Source organism: Medicago sativa, chromosome 6, assembly GCF_051527215.1.
Source record: "Medicago sativa cultivar Bolivia chromosome 6, Bolivia_mono, whole genome shotgun sequence".
Taxonomy (NCBI): domain Eukaryota; kingdom Viridiplantae; phylum Streptophyta; class Magnoliopsida; order Fabales; family Fabaceae; genus Medicago; species Medicago sativa.
The window spans coordinates 61,087,852-61,104,244 of NC_140754.1; the positions used below are offsets into that span (position 1 = coordinate 61,087,852).

Here is a 16,393-nt window from a genome sequence, read left to right on the forward strand (position 1 = left end):
TATAGAGAGGGAAATCACTGTACAGGTAAGCTAGCTAACTTAGGCTTATCTATTTCTGATTATATGTGGTGGTCTTCCACGCCTGCTAATGTTAGAAAGATTTAGTAAAGAATAAACTAGGTCTCCCTTACAATAGGTTTTCTTAATCTTTTGCAAGGGTCAGGTTTGGTCCTCCCTTCTTTTTTTTTTTTGTATTTAAATTTTCTTTAATAAACTTATGGTGTGTTCCTAAATTGACAGTTTTGGGTGTTCCTATTATTTATTCATGAATAAGCTAAAACAGTCCACCTAAATTGAAACCGGAACATGAGAACTTGAAAAAGAATGCGCTCTTAGATCCCAAGCTAATACCATCAGGCCAACTCAAGTGGGTTGTGTTCCTTTTGTTTTGATGAAGTGTTTATGGTTGTTAGTTGTTTGTGTTAAAATATAATTGCACCCACTATATATAATGAGAGGTTCTTATTTTTTATTTTTTTTCATTTTGACCATCTGAATAGCAAAAACCGAAATTCAGATCGTTATTTTTAAACAATTTGAGGCAGAACCAAACTTCATGTTAATAAATATATGGTTGACTTAAGAATTAATATGTGGTTAAGAGAAATAAATGCTAAATGGATAATTGATTTGACAATAAGTTTACAGGAAAATTCCCTTTCCTGTAAACTTATTATCAACCTTATGAACTATATGAAAATAAGCTATTAGAATCTCTTGTCATGTAATCAGTAGCACCTGAATCAAAAATCCAAGTACGACTTTGTGTGACACTAAGAAGGGTTGACTCTAAAATGTCACATATTTGGACAATGGAACAAGAAAGGTTTGAGAGAAGGGTGCACCTTTTCAGAGTATGTTATTTCAATGAGAAGGGTGCACCTTTTATAGGAGAGAATACAACTAATCAACCCCTGGATTGAAGGAGTGATATAATGAAAAAGCAAACAACCATTAAAAAAGAACAACAATAGTAAAAGAAAAAAATATATATTTCAATTAAGAGTTTCATACGATGGTTCAGATTCACCTTTCTCTTAAACAAAAGGCAGAAAAGAAGAGTCTCAACATTTCTGCATTATTAGCATCTGTATAATGAACCATAATGGTATTTTCAAACAGAATTTGCAACACCTTGCCAATACTAGTTCCTCAACCTGTTGTCTGATTTAAAAGATGGAATATCGTAGCCACCTTGCAGTCTCTACCAAGCAACTAAGTACAATAATATTGCATCACCGAGGAAGTGTGAAAGTCACATAAGAGGTTTAAAAAGTGCTAAAACAAAAGAATTCAATGGAGATAATATAATATATAAAACACACAAAGCGCATTAAAAATACCTCATAAACGATTAGAAAAGGTACATCATACTTCTGCTAAAACCAGTATAACATTATAAACCTTGAATCCATCTGCATTTATATCAAAGAAAAATACACTTAGACAAACAAAATACCGCAAAATAAAAAGTAAGAGGAAAAATAAGCCACCAACTATTTTTTATCAAATTGACTGAAGCAAAAACTAAATCACTTCAGATGAAAACATTATTTGAAAAAGTCTTCAAATGGAAACAACTAACAAGTGTTGTGTAGAAAACAATTGTACAGAAAATGATGATCTTGCTATAGGAAAACATAAATGCTATAGTGAAACATTAGGAATGGTGTGCATACAAAGGTTTGCAGATATAAGGGGTGTATAAATATAGTACTATATTTCAATGATCTCTTCCATGCTGCAACCACAATAGCAACAAGACAAATTAATCACGTCCATTGATATATGAGATGGAGCTCTTATCAACGTTGTCCTTCATTGTAAATCCTAACAATTTTCTTGGCCACATTCACAAGGATAAACAATTGTATGGTTCTCATTTCCTTCCAAAAAAAAAATTTGTCTGATTCGCATTAAAAAAATTTGGTTGATTAGAAAGGCACCTAATTATTTATATACTTTCATCATTAAATTTAATTGTTGGGAGACAAAGAAAAAATTAGACGAAGTTGAAAACATGCGAACAAACGAAGGTTTTCATCCATCTTTACTCACTGTTAGAATAATAGGCCTTGCCTTCCCATTCCTTTTGGCTTGTATATATACAATTTGAGTTTGACCAATACTAATTAATATTGATCCTATACATTCATGACTAATCAATGCTAATCAATTTACACTTAATTTACAATAATTACATTCTAAGACTTTTATATACCCCAAAATGGGTATAATATATACCCCAATGGGTATATAGACTAATACACCCCAGTAGTCGAAACTGGAGGTTGACGAATGTTGAGACTATCACGAAAGTCATGAAAGAGTTGCAACGGAAGAACTTTGGTGAAGATGTCAGTAATTTGATAACGTGAAGGAACATGTAGAACTCTTAGTTGTCCACGGGCCACCTTTTCACACACAAAATGAATATCCATCTCGATGTGTTTGGTGCGCTGATGTTGAACAGGGTTGCCAGAAAGGTAAACTGCACTCACATTATCACAATAGACCAAAGTATCTATTGTGATGGGGCAATGTAGTTCCAATAATAAATTTCTAATCCAACAAGATTTAGATACTACATTTGCGACTCTGTGGTATTCAGCTTCTGCACTAGACCGAGAAAGTGTGGGTTGACGCTTGGCAGAGCAAGAGATTAGATTATCACTAAGGTAGACACAGTAGCCAGAAGTGGATCTTCTAGTGTCTGGACAACCAGCCCAATCTGCATCAGTGTAAGATACTAGTTTGCTGACAGAAGAGGGATATAAATGAAGGCCAAAATCAAGAGTGTCGTGAATATACCGAATGATACGTTTCAAAGCCGACATATGCTGTGTTTTAGGATCATGCATGAATAAGCATACTTGTTGAACAACATAGGAGATATCAGGTCTTGTGAATGTTAAGTATTGCAAAGCACTTGCAAGACTTCGATATTCCGTTGGGTCGTGATATGAATTCCCAGAAGAAGCACTGAGTTTTGCCTTGGTATCAACTGGTGTAGGTGATGACTTGTAAGAGGACATGCCAGCTCGTTCTACAATCTTCTTTGCATATTTCTTTTGTGATAAGAAAATACCACCTGTTTGTTTAATGGCAGATATTCTTAGAAAATAACTCAGAGGACCCAAATCCTTCATGGGAAACTCAACACTAAGTTTAGACATAATATAGTTACGTAGAGCATCAGAAGAAGCAGTGAGAATGATGTCATCAACGTAAAGGAGAATATAAGCTGTATCATTACCATGATGGTAAATGAATAAAGAATGATGAGAGATGCTGTGAGAGAAACCCAATGTTGCAACATAGTCAGTGAATCTTTGGTACCAGGCACGAGGTGCTTGTTTGAGACCATAAAGTTATTTTTTGAGGAGACAGACATGCTCAGGATGTTGGGAGTCGCGAAAGCCAGGAGGCTGGTGCATATATACCGTTTCATCAAGATTTCCATGCAAGAAAGCGTTCTTGACATCTAGTTGATGAAGACACCACGACTTGGATAAAGCAATGCTAAGAACCATGCGAATAGTGGCCGGTTTAACAACAGGGCTGAATGTTTCACCACAATCAATACCAGATTGTTGATTTGCACCATTACCTACAAGACGAGCTTTGTAACGCTCGAATGAACCATCTGATTTCTTCTTGTGCCTGAAAATCCACAAACTTTGAATAACATTAGCATTAGAGGGACGAGGAACTATGTCCCACGTCTTATTATTAATAAGAGCATCATATTCGTCTTTCATGGCCATCTTCTAATTGTGATCTTTTAATGCATCAATTGGGTTCGTGGGTAAAGGAGAAATGGATTGAGTGGTTGATGTGTGAAGGTTGAAAAGTTGACGTGGTTTAAAAATACCATGTTGGGAGCGGGTTTTCATTTGAGGAGAAGGAGGTGCATGTGGGGAGACATGTGTGATTATATGTTGAGGTGGGGAGGTAGTAGAAGTTTGTGTTTTGGAAGTCGGTGTTGGGGAAGGAGAATTTATATGGGATATGGGTGTAGTTTGAGAGGTGGTGATATCTTGGGCCGTAGGTGATGATTGAGAGGCAGAGGATTGTTGGGTCGTATGTGAAGGTGGAGAAGGATAGATGTGTCGGGTCGTGGGTGAAGGTGGAGAAGGAGTAGTTATGTGGGGAGAAGGGGTCGTTTGAGGTGTAGTATATAATTGTGAGTGAGCAAGAGGGAGTATGCCGTCATCTAAGAAATTGTTGTTTGGCATTGTAGGAGCATTCATTGTAGAAAATGAAAAAGTATTTTCCTCAAACAGAACGTGCCTAGAGATAATGACTTTACGACTCGACAATTCATAACACTTATATCCTCGATGATTAGGCGGATAACCTAGAAAAACACATGGTGTAGACCGAGGTTGGAGTTTATTTCTAGTGGTCGATGGAATGAGGGGATAGCAAAGACAGCCGAATACACGAATGTGCGAATAAGCTGGATCATTTTGGTAGAGAATTTTTGTGGGTGATTGAAGATTTAGTTTCTTATTTGGAATTATCTCATGTAAGTAAGTGGCCATTTGAAGAGCATGATGCCAAAATATTGGAGGAATAGAAGCATGAGCAAGGAGGGTGCGGATGATGTTATTTATTGTACGAATTTTTCTTTCAGCTTTTCCATTTTGAGGGGAGGTGTGAGGAGAAAAAAATCTAAATGACATTCCATTTTGTTCACAAGATTTTTGAAAAAGATTGTTATCATATTCTTTGCCATTGTCACATTGAAAACATTTTATTTGGAGTTCAAATTGTGTTTGAATGTGAGCACGAAATTGTGAAAAAATTGAATAGACTTGTGATTTGTTACTGATTGGAAAAGTCCACAAAAAATCGATGAAGTCATCATGAAACAACACATAATAACGATGCCCCCCAGAACTTAACACCGGAGAGGTCCAAAGATCACTATGAAGGATGTCAGAAGGCATACAAATAAATGACAGAGAATTGGAAAAAGGAAGTTTTATTTGTTTCCCAAGTGGACAAGACCGACAAAAGAAATCATCACGAAACTTATTACATAAAAAAAAATTTGTTTTGATGAAGAGAATTTAAAACAGGGGCTCATGGATGTCCTAGACGACAATGCCATAACTCGGTAGATGAAGCGGCAAAGGCTGATGGTGGTGATGTGGTTGCGGCTGTGTGTTGGCCTGTGGGAATAAGGTAAAGGTCACCGAAACTGTTACATCTCATTAAAAGTGTTCCTGTCTGAAAATCCTTCACAGAAAAACTGAAGGGATCAAATTCAACAGAGACATCATTATCAATTGTAAACTTTCTGACTGAAACAAGGTTTTTAATAAGCTTTGGTGCATGTAAAACGTTGTTTAAAGATAGGGAATTAGGTAAAGATGCATGACCAGAACCTACAACAGGAATATGATGACCATTGCCAACAATAATGTTATTACTCATATTAAAATAAGACGTGAGGTTACCTCCATTGCCCGTCATATGAGAAGTTGCTCCCTGATGCCTCCACCTACTATCAACATCTCAAATCTCTCTCTGACCAACTCTCTATATTAGAGGAAACCGCCAAAGCCAAGAAGGCAGCCACTACTGTTGATAACTCAATTTTCTTATCCTCTCATGATGATGCTTCTGCATCGGCTGGTAACAATCTCAACAACAACAAGAACAGTCGCGGCAGCAACCCTCCCGGTGGTAGAAATAATGGTCACGGAGGTTGTGGTTCTGCAGTGGAATCTCGTTCAATAATGGTGTGAAGGAGATCATCCGATATAGTGTCGTAAATCCATTGTAGGACAACAACATCTAATCGTTTCCAAAGATTAGGATCAGTGGTTGTTAGGTCAGGAAAGGGTGCAGCTTCGATGGGGATGATATGATCAATTACTTGATGAACACTTGCATGGATTTTGAACAGTTCAGACCACGTGTTATATTGACCCTTTTCAATACTCAAGGTAATTTTGATGAAATTTGTGTTGTTTAAAATGGTGAAGGCGGGAGGGTAGGAGGTGATGTTGTTGTTGTTGTCGAAGCTGTAGATTGAGAATGAGGGGACGAGTTTTTGGTAGGGGAAGAGGCGTCGATGAGACACCTGACATGATGAGATGTTGGTGGGTGATCTGATTTTTTTATTTTTTAGAAGAGAAAAGGGGAGAGAGCGGCCGGCGTGGGTATTTGGGAGGAAGAGGAGGCCGACAGCGGTAGGGAAAGAAATTAGGGTTCTTGTATCAGTAGCTGATGCTTACTGATACCATGTTAGAATAACAGGCCTTGTCTTTCCATTCCTTTTGGTTTGTATATACACAATTAGAGTTTGACCAATACTAAACAATATAATAGTCTATATACCCATTTGGGTATATATTATACCCATTGGGGTATATAAAAGTCTTATAATATAATTATTGTAAATTAAGTGTAATTTGATTAGCATCCATTAGTCATGAATGTATAGGATCAATATTGATTCTATACATTCATCACTAATCAATGCTAATCAATTTACACTTAATTTACAATAGTGATATTCTAAGGCTTTTATATACCCCAATGGGTATAATATATACCCCAATGGGTATATAGACTAATACTCACCATGAAACATCTTTTCACCCAATTTCATATTTTGCTTAAAATATCATCACAACCTTTCCCTGTTATCAAAGAAGAAAAGGATTCTAGTTAACACGTTAGAAGTTATCTTCCGATGCAATTGGTTCGTAACTTTCAATCATTTAAAACATAGGTATTTTTAACATTTTGAGGGTTGTGAGAAATTAAAGGGGAATATAATTTTACTAAAATGGTTGTACAAATATCATTCCTCTTCTGAAAAAGATGGACCGCAAACATAATTTTATATATAAGGATGAACAAACCTGATTGAATTCTTTTTTTCCAAGAGAGAAGAGCAAGGAGGTTCGCAAAGGGCTGAGACGAAAAAGTGTTTGTGCAAAGCACCAAAGTCTAATTTCATAGACAGCCATGAAAAATCTCTTCATCCAATATTTTATTCAATTGTTGAAAACATCACCATTACATTCCTTGTAATATGTTTATTGATCAAGATACCATTTTTTACAACAAAGCTCCTCAACCAACTAGGTACGTAAATCAAACAAAGAAGAATAATAACAGGAAGAAGGAAAGGAGGAGGAGTACTCAAATAAAATTTCAACCATAAACACTCATATATATACGTATATATATAAAAACTTTACAAAAAAAACATATATGTATGAATTCACAAATATCTTTTGACCGAACTGAATATTTCTTAGGCAACTTCATTTTGACCTGATAACAATTACGATACACAAAAACAATCGTCTCAATTCTCAACAATCCTGTTGTATGCAAAAAATCGAAAGAAATGCAATGATACCTTGAAAGCGACATGGTGATGGGTGTTAGTGACCACTGACCATATCCGGACAAGAACTTTGTTTCTTCAATTCAACTACAATAAGCAAAAATCACAAAATATTATTCAATGGATCATGTTTGGAACACACATTACAAGCATTTGAAATTGAGTATTAATGAACTCACTCGATTCGAGCAGTTACAAAAACCGAGATCAACGCTTAAAACGGCGTGTTTTGATTGGGATATACATTAATAATGATCAGAAATTGGGGTAAATCAGATGAATAATATGAATATGAAAGGTGAGAACTTACTTGGGACCATAACTAGTGTACCCATCGGAAGACCATAAATATGCAATTTCAAAAATTGATTATAGAAAGAAGAGTGAAATTAGAGTTTAGGGAATGAAAAGAAAAAGAACTAACGATTTGATGGAGTGAAATAAAGTATTTTAGGGTTGATTAAGTATTATGACTATCTATCTTTAAGCCTAACTGCACACACGTCTATACATTTAGAATCGGTCTTGCAGTTTAACAAATCAATGACTAGTTCTCATCCTCTCGTTTTCTTCCTCATTAATAAAAACTAAACTGTGTTAATTAATATTACGACTTTCTTTTTTTTAGGGGATTAAGAATTTCTTTTTTATAAGCACTTGATAAAACAATATAAGTTCTTGGATCAGAAAATATTAAAACTAGAAACACCTTTTTTTTTTAGAAGGAAAATTAGAGACAACGGAAAACGAATTGAGCAGACAACGACGATGCTAACGAGAAGCAAACCCAATTAGATCAGAAGAAAATCAGATATGATATTGAGCTTATTTTGAATTTGTTTTACCATGTTAAACGGAAATATAAGACTCAGTTTACACCTGCTTTGTTTGACAAAATTCCTAGTGACCCAATGCTTCTGCTTGGTGACAATGATTTGGACTCCATTAGTGAATCGATTTCAACACTTCATCTTGCCAATTGGCATGAGTCCGTTATGTTAAAGATCTGTAAGCTTGCTAAATCATGGCTTCGAAACCACAAGGATGATGTTTCACATAGTTGGGTTTCTAAAACTTTCTTTATAATTCTTCTTGTTTTGTTTGTTGTTTAACTTTTTCTTTTGTTGTAGATTGTGCTCATTTGCAGAAAAGGTTGGGTGATATTACTGAACAAATGCACAGGAAGGTATAATGCCTATTGAATTGTTTTATTATTGTTTCTTTGCTAAGTTCCGGCCCAAGGGTTTCTCTATGTCTCAAATTTGTTAGTATAGTATTACTTTGATAAAACGACAATAATACCAGTAGAGGGTTTCTCTAACTAACTGCCCCCACCTCCGATACAACACACTCATGTATCCTTCTCTAACAATGTATGTTTACTATTATTATGATGTAGCTTATTTTGAATGAGTTTAATATTTGCATGTTTTTCCAGATGTTGGAAATGAATCAAGACACCGATGAAGAACAAGAGAGCGAGGCCGACGAAGAACTAGACAGCAAGTTACTTGAGTCATACAACAAGTCACTTCGGTTATTCCTATTTGGTACACCCGGTACCCTACCAAACTCCAAGGTACCCTTGGTACATCAGATTTTACCATATATATATATGAGGTTTGCTAGGATACACCCACTAGTTTTTATTAAGGTGTGTTTTAGCAAAGATATAACTAAAAAGTTATATATGCCTCTTTCTAATAAATATCGTCTTCTCCGCACCAGCCAATCTATATTCTTTTGGTTTTAAGATATAGTTTTTGTAAAATATGGCCTTCTCTATTCATAAAGTACAGGTACATGAGTGTTATTAGTTTCCTCTATTTAGCTTGAACCATAGTTCAGTTTCCAATATCTTGATGCTAAACCATTCATACTCGAGCCTTCCTTTTTTTTTTTTTTATTGTTGGAGTACTCGAGTCTTCCTTAAAAGGTTATTATGTTTAAAGAATTAAATTTTTCATAGTTTTGTTATAACTTAAAAACATGAATGCGTCCTAATTTTAATTTGATGCCCACGTTAACCGTCATGGTGAAGGCTAAAAAGAAAATACTGACATTTTGAATCCATCTCGCACAGATGATTAAGGTGGACGGCCTAAATGTATTAAAGTTAATCTGCAATCAGCTTCACAAAATTTAAACAAAGTAGGAAATTGTATAATGTTAAAAATAGGAAATTTAGGTTCAAACCTTGCTGGAACCACATCCACGATTGTTATTGACCCATCAGACAATTGCTTGATTTCCATTGAATTTGGAGCTCTTATTATCACCCTTCTTGTAGTAGTGAGTATAATAGTCCTCTCCTCAAATTGAGAAGCCAATTATTTAGTTAGTATTATTTTTATTTTGGCCAAAGTTTATCTCTAACTTTGACACCCTTTCTTGAAAACCAAACAAATTTTAAATAGTGTGATGTGTGGAGCAAAGTTAAAAATGTGTTAAGAGATCCATAAACATCTTCATAAAGTATAAAACTGAGACATTTTCCACTCCTAAAAAAGAAATTATAATACTTTTTTAAGGGTGGAAAATGTCTCCGTTTTTTGCTTAACGGAGATGTTTATGGATCTCTTGACAAATTTTTAATTTCGCTCCACACATCACACTATCTAAAGTTTGTTTGGTTTTCATGAAAATGTGTCAAAGTTAGAGATAGACTTTGGCCAAAATAATACTAACTTAATAAATAGCTGCTCAATTTGAGTAGAGGATTGTTATACTCACTACTGCAGGAAGGGTGATAATAAGAGCTCCAAAGTCAATGGAGATCAAGCAAATGTCAGATGGGTCTAATACAATCGTGGAGGTTGTTCCAGCAAGGTTTGAACCTAAATTTCATATTTTTAACATTCTACAATTTCCTACTTTGTTTAAATTATGTGAAGCTAATTGCTGATTAACTTTAATGCATTTAGGCCGTCCACTTTAGTCATCAGTGCAAGATGGAATCAAAATGTCAGTTTTTTCTTTTTAGCCTTCGCAATGACGTTCATTTGTTATTTTGTTCTATTAATGTTTAGGCTAAATGTTTTTTTTTCTTTCAAGTATTATTTTAGGCTCCTTCCCTTTGACCTTTTTTATGCTAATTTCATAATAGTATTTTACACTTTGTGGAAAATATTCCAATATCGCATTTCATTAAGTTGTAAAGAGTGCAACAATAATACCTGTAGACTCGAACTAATATTTGCACGGTTTTCCAGATGTCGGATGTGTCGGACTCTGACTCAGACTCCGACACAGACTCAGACTCCGATGAAGAACAAAACGAGAGCAAGTCTGATGTAAAAACAAAGCTATGTAAGCATTTTTTTTTCTTCTTCTTTTTCATGTCACGTGCCATCCACTACAAGAAAATATCAGTATTACTACCAAATTATTGCTACGGTCATGTGTTCAAGTAAATTAGCGGTTGATTGAATGTGCTTTTACGACTAATAGTTGTTCGTTCCTTTTTACAGCATTTGTTTAGTTTTTTATTTTATTTTTAATTAATTCAAAAGATATTCTTTCAGAATTTTATTCAGAATAAAAAACATTTTTAATACCCAAAACATTTTATATTTTATAAAACAAAAAAGTAAACATTTTCATTTATTATTTTCTCTCTCTCTCTCCCCGTTGTAATCTCTCTCCGTACAGTTCCACCGTTACGGTTATCGGCACCACCGTTGTGGTTCACCGCACCACCGTTGAGGCTCATCTCACCACCAATAAGGCTGATCGCACCACCGTCGCGGCTCGTGGACCATCGGTTTTTCAGATCTAGACCTCGCTACCTTGCTACCTCAGTCACGAAGATTCATATTCTCGCTCCATAGCTTTTCTGGTATCGATCTGAAACCATTTTGTGTTTGTAGTGTATTTGTCATACTTTTGATTCACATTTGGACTAATTTCCCCAATCCTGAACCCTAATTTTCAAATTATCATTTCTAATTTGATGCATTGATTTGATTCAACATTTTTTGTGTACGTTTTATTTGGTATAGGTTTGGGATACTGTTAGTATTACTGTATTTTGGTTTTGGTTGTTGATCAGAGAAAGTGTGTTTTTGTAAGTGAAATATTCAATGAAATCTGTAAATTATCACTTTTGTTTTTAGTTCGATTCATTTCTCTGCAACCTAGAAACTTGTATTGGTGTTATTCAATGTTGAAATTCTCTTGTAGCATGTGTGAGTTATTGTTGTGCTGCTTCAAACTTGTTAGGGTCTGTTTAGATAAACAACTTATTTGGAGCTTATAGCACAAGTACTTTTCATGATAAGGGCTTATGTATAAGGTTACATAAGCTATTTCTACAGCATATGATAAAATAAACTCAAATTGTTTTTGTATATGCTATAAGATATTTTCAGAAGTTATCTTAGAGAACTTACTAAAATAAGCTGAAAAAAGCTTATGAGAAAATGTCATAAGCTATTTTCAAAAGCTCTCCCAAGCAGTCACATAAAACTTATGTTAGTAGAAAAGCTCAAATAAACTAATCCAAATCGGCCCTTAGTTATTGAACAAAAATGTAAGAACTATAAACTAGCGGAGCCAAACTTCTCTGCTTGGTCATATAGGTTGTAGTGAAGGTAGTTGCATAGTAACAAATTAAGAAGGGTTTCCTGACAGAGCTCATCATGGAGCAGGCACTTCCTCTCAACTTCTCTTCCTTTCACTCATTGCCATTTGGTTCATATCTCTTACAGCTTTTGCTGCTACTACTCATTGCCATTTGGTTCATATCTCTTACAGCTTTTTCCGTCTCTACTTGACCTGCAGTATTCACCACTGATATTGAATTTGAGTACAACATAATAGCTGGACGCATAAGGGAGTTGGCTTTCCTGAACCCAGAGGTAAAGTTGTTGATTTTAAATAATGTCTAATTTGACATGTCATATAATATTCACTTTTATCATCTGCAATTGTGCACGTTGTGTATAATTTATCAAGGCCTATAGGTCTGTATGTCTTGGAAGGATTTACCATAAATATTAATTCATTTTTTCATGTTGGGTAGATGGTATTATTTTGATTAAATTTAAATAAGGTTTATAGCTTCATTTTGCTGCTGATGGATGATTTCTTTGCATTTAAATATTTAGACAATTTTGGTTTGGTAGGTGGGGTTACTCTTGGTTTGGTAGGTGGGGTTATGGTTTTTGCCGTGGAAGCTTTGGTGTGACAGAACAAAACTATAATGATGCTATTGAAACTCTTGGTTCATTAGTTCTTGATGATATTGTAAGAGATTTGAGAAAGACAAAGTACCAGAAAGATGTCAAGCAAATTATTCGTTACTGATTTCGCTTATTTCGCTTATTTTTCACACTTCGCCGCAATCTAAGGTATTGATTTCCTCTACTTTGTATATTACAAATATTCGGTAGTAATTGATTTTTCTTGGATTTTTGTGTTCGTTTGATATAATGATATGTCTCTTGTGTTTAAACAACTCAATCTCGTGTTTTTAATTTTGCAATTTAACAGTAGGTGGTAATTCAAATAGTGGTAATTCAAATAGTGTATGTGTTTGATATAATGATATAATTGATTTTTCTTGGATTTTTGATGTCTTCTACTTCATTTATACTAATTCAAATAGGACTGTAAAAATGTTGCGGGATCTTCATACATGCTTGATAGAACTTTGACATCTATACTGTGGGGTATAATATCTGATCGCTATGGTAGAAAATCAGTTATAATTGTAGGGGCTATCACAGTGTATGTACATGAAGTCATGCTTTCCTTGGCCTTCAAGCTATATAATATATGTTGCTCTGTAACAACAATGTTGTTTGCATGATTTCAGTGTCATTTTCAACACGTTGTTTGATCTTAGCACAAATCTATGGATGCCTATCAGCATGAGATTTCTTCTTGGAAGTTTAAATAGTCTGCTGGGACCTGTAACAAAGTATGTTTATCGATTAGTTTTTATATAAATATGTGGTTGATTAATGTAATGTGTTTTGCAACTGTTATGCTTAGAAGTTAGAGCACTTACGAAATGAGTAGTTTATTAATGCTTTAAAATTATTCTTTAGTACAGGACATTTAAATTTTTTGGCAAAAAAGTCTAATTATGTCCTTTCTGTGGCAGGATTCTCCTTTAAGTACGAAGCAGAAATCTAAACTAGAAGAACAATCAGTATTTTATTAAGATAACTTGTAAAATCTCTTTTGAATCATTATGATGTCCGCATACTTAGAAAATCTCATATCGAATTCATTCCTGAGGTACCTATCACTCTACTTATCATCATTATGTGATACATGTGTGTTAGTTTGTTTTATTTTTGAAGTTATTATACTTTTTGTTTCTGACTTTTTCAATTACAATGCGAAGAAACCAACCTGGGCGTTAGAGTCATATGGGGTCTTCCTCTGCAATTGATTGCATTTCCGTTCATCAAAGTCTCAGCGTTCACGTCAGCTTCATGAGGTAGTTTGCATTTCTCTACATTACGTGACAGTTACATTTTATAGTTTCTTAAGTTTGTTGAAAAGGCTGCTCCTATTGCTGTTTATACTTCTGGAAAAGGATCATCAGCTGCTGGCCTCAGCTTCTGTAATCCAAGATAGCAGCACTGTAAGTCCTTTACTTGATGCATTGTTTGCATTGGATGCTAAATGTCTGTCATCACTACTTAACATTGAGATATGATCATAAACTAGTTCTTCGTGTATCTTGATTGAGAATATCTGATTGTTATTCTTTGCATTTTCAGCGTGAGTTTTATCTTGAAGGAGGAGCCATGGTCTTGGCAGATGGAGGTTTGTCTGCATTGATGAGTTTGATAAGATGAGACCAAGGTGTGTAAACCATTTGTTGTTACTCTTTGGTAATTCATCACTGTTTGTCTGCATTGAAATGATACGTGAAAATCTGGATGGCTTATTTTGATGCTATTGAATCCTGATGCTGGTATTGAAGTCAGAAACCACATGTAAGTCACAAGCTCACAGCTCAAGACACTGCATTTTCATTAAATTTCTATTAGTTTTTTAGTTTCTCTAAACATCTGAATAGTTATTCTCAACAAATATTCTGTGTTTAACTGTTAATTGTTCGTCTACATCAGCATATTAAACACATTGCATTCCAAATCATTACCGTGGCTGATCGATATGTTTTGTGATAGAGGCAAGACACTACGAAACATCTTAGAAGGTGTACTCCGAGACTGGATATCCGAAGATCTGAAGGAGGCACTCGTGTCTATTTTTAGTGCTCCAAATCATCTTTGTTGTCAGTAACAACTCCTAAAACAAATTGTCCTATTCTATTTGATGTAGAGCAAATCATCTTTGTTGTCAGTAACAACTCCTAAAACAAATTGTCCTATTCAATTTGATGTAGAGCAATCGAATGGACCTTGCGCATGATGGGGAGAAGACTCTGTTTACTATTGGCTCACTTGCTCAGAAGTTGTTCTTGAAGATGTCACTTCAAACAAGTTGAAATGTCTGTATTCCCATCTGATTAATTTGTCACTATTCTCGTCTGATTAAGATGTCACTTTCAGTTTTCTCTCTGAAATTCTCATGATGTGCAGATTGATTTTGCTTATTGGTATCCCTTCAAAGTTATACCAAAGCCTTGCCCATACTCCAAAGATCCTCCCTTGTGAAGAAGTCTAGGCAGAAGCCTCAAGAGCAAATGAGGGTCTTGATGGATGTAAGTCTCTTTGTTTAACTAAAGTTTCTTATGAATTGATCGGTTGTGATTTAAATGTTTTTTTTTAAAAGGTCCTAATTGCTAGGATCCATTAAAGAAAGTTTTTGTTAATTTTCTGCTGTAGATTTGCTATGGAATTGCTACGACAAGTCAGAGTTATGTTGCTGTAGATTTGTTGCGAAATGGCTATGATAAGTCATGGTTATTTTGCTGCGGAAAATTCATTTGAAATGCTTTTTTGCTGCGGATTAACTGAGTTTTTGCTAGGATTTTAGTTTTTCTAGCTATGGATTTACTAAAAACTAATTCCCTAGCAAATTTGTCTCTCAATCCATGCTACGGCCGAATCGATAGGTATTCCCTAGCATATCCCTAGCTAAACTCGTTTGCTAGGGATTAGCTGCGAATTAGCTACGAAAATGGGCGTAGCAGATCACATATTTTCTTGTAGTGATCTCTGTTTGTATATGGTATGGTATGGCATGGCATGATGCTATATTTTTCACCTCATCCTCTCTATTACCATTCAGTTTCCTTGTTCCATCAACTACATTTCAATTCATTAACATATTAGTTACAGATTTAATGAAATTTACCAAAAAGCTCAAAAGTTTATTTTGTATTTGGCATAATATCCAACTATACTGATGATGCATTTGATTAATTTTCGTGGAAATAGTAATCGAATATTTGGTTTTTCGTAGAAATATATATTTATACGATAATGTAAAAGCAGCAAATAGGAAATATTGATTTAATCCCATACTATTAGACTGTTCTCTAGTTTATCTTCATTCTTAATTTAACATCTATTGTAATACTCTATCTATACAATGTATGCATACTATTATGTTAGCTTGTTTTGAATGAGTTTAATAATTCATGTTTTTTTAGATATTGGAAACGAATAAGGAGGAACCCTCGGACAGAAAACGACTTAGAGAGTCAGTCCTATGAAGAACAACAAGAAAAGAGCTCCGTAGGTGATTTTTAATTTTTTTTCTTCTTCTTTTGAAGTCACGTGTATCTGCCATATGTTTTTATACATTTGGTAGCCCACATGGATGCATGTGATAATCTGCAACTTTTGACATCAAGCAAGCATTTTAATTGCTTAGAGTTAAAGGGTGTACAAAACCAAAAGAATAATGTTTGGTAATTGATTAAAATGCAATAGGTTCTAAAGGGTTCCAAGTTTGAGCATGATTGTGATGATGCTATAGCAAAAGGTGAGGATGCTATAATGGTAGAAGGGCAAAAGGTGAGGGAGGATGTTAGAGAAAAATGAATGAGATGATGGTAATGACAACCAAGGAATCTATATCTAT

General features: G+C 34.7%; 4 long non-coding RNA genes across 4 annotated transcripts; 2 read left to right on the plus strand and 2 right to left on the minus strand.

Moving 5' to 3' along the window:
- Positions 1–795: 795 nt before the first annotated feature.
- Positions 796–1,679, minus strand: LOC146916069 (uncharacterized). The gene is made up of 3 exons (XR_015013693.1): positions 1,586–1,679; positions 1,344–1,415; positions 796–1,215 (listed from the first exon to the last, which is right to left on the minus strand). It is a non-coding gene; the product is annotated as an uncharacterized LOC146916069 (long non-coding RNA).
- Positions 1,680–6,602: 4,923 nt separating this feature from the next.
- Positions 6,603–7,787, minus strand: LOC146916070 (uncharacterized). The gene is made up of 3 exons (XR_015013694.1): positions 7,689–7,787; positions 7,391–7,465; positions 6,603–6,659 (listed from the first exon to the last, which is right to left on the minus strand). It is a non-coding gene; the product is annotated as an uncharacterized LOC146916070 (long non-coding RNA).
- Positions 7,788–11,006: 3,219 nt separating this feature from the next.
- Positions 11,007–12,495, plus strand: LOC146916071 (uncharacterized). Its single transcript, XR_015013695.1, has 2 exons — positions 11,007–11,216; positions 12,161–12,495. It is a non-coding gene; the product is annotated as an uncharacterized LOC146916071 (long non-coding RNA).
- Positions 12,496–13,029: 534 nt separating this feature from the next.
- LOC146916072 (uncharacterized) lies at positions 13,030–14,198 on the plus strand. The gene is made up of 5 exons (XR_015013696.1): positions 13,030–13,108; positions 13,197–13,301; positions 13,488–13,829; positions 13,929–13,976; positions 14,116–14,198. It is a non-coding gene; the product is annotated as an uncharacterized LOC146916072 (long non-coding RNA).
- The last annotated feature ends 2,195 nt before the right edge of the window (positions 14,199–16,393 follow it).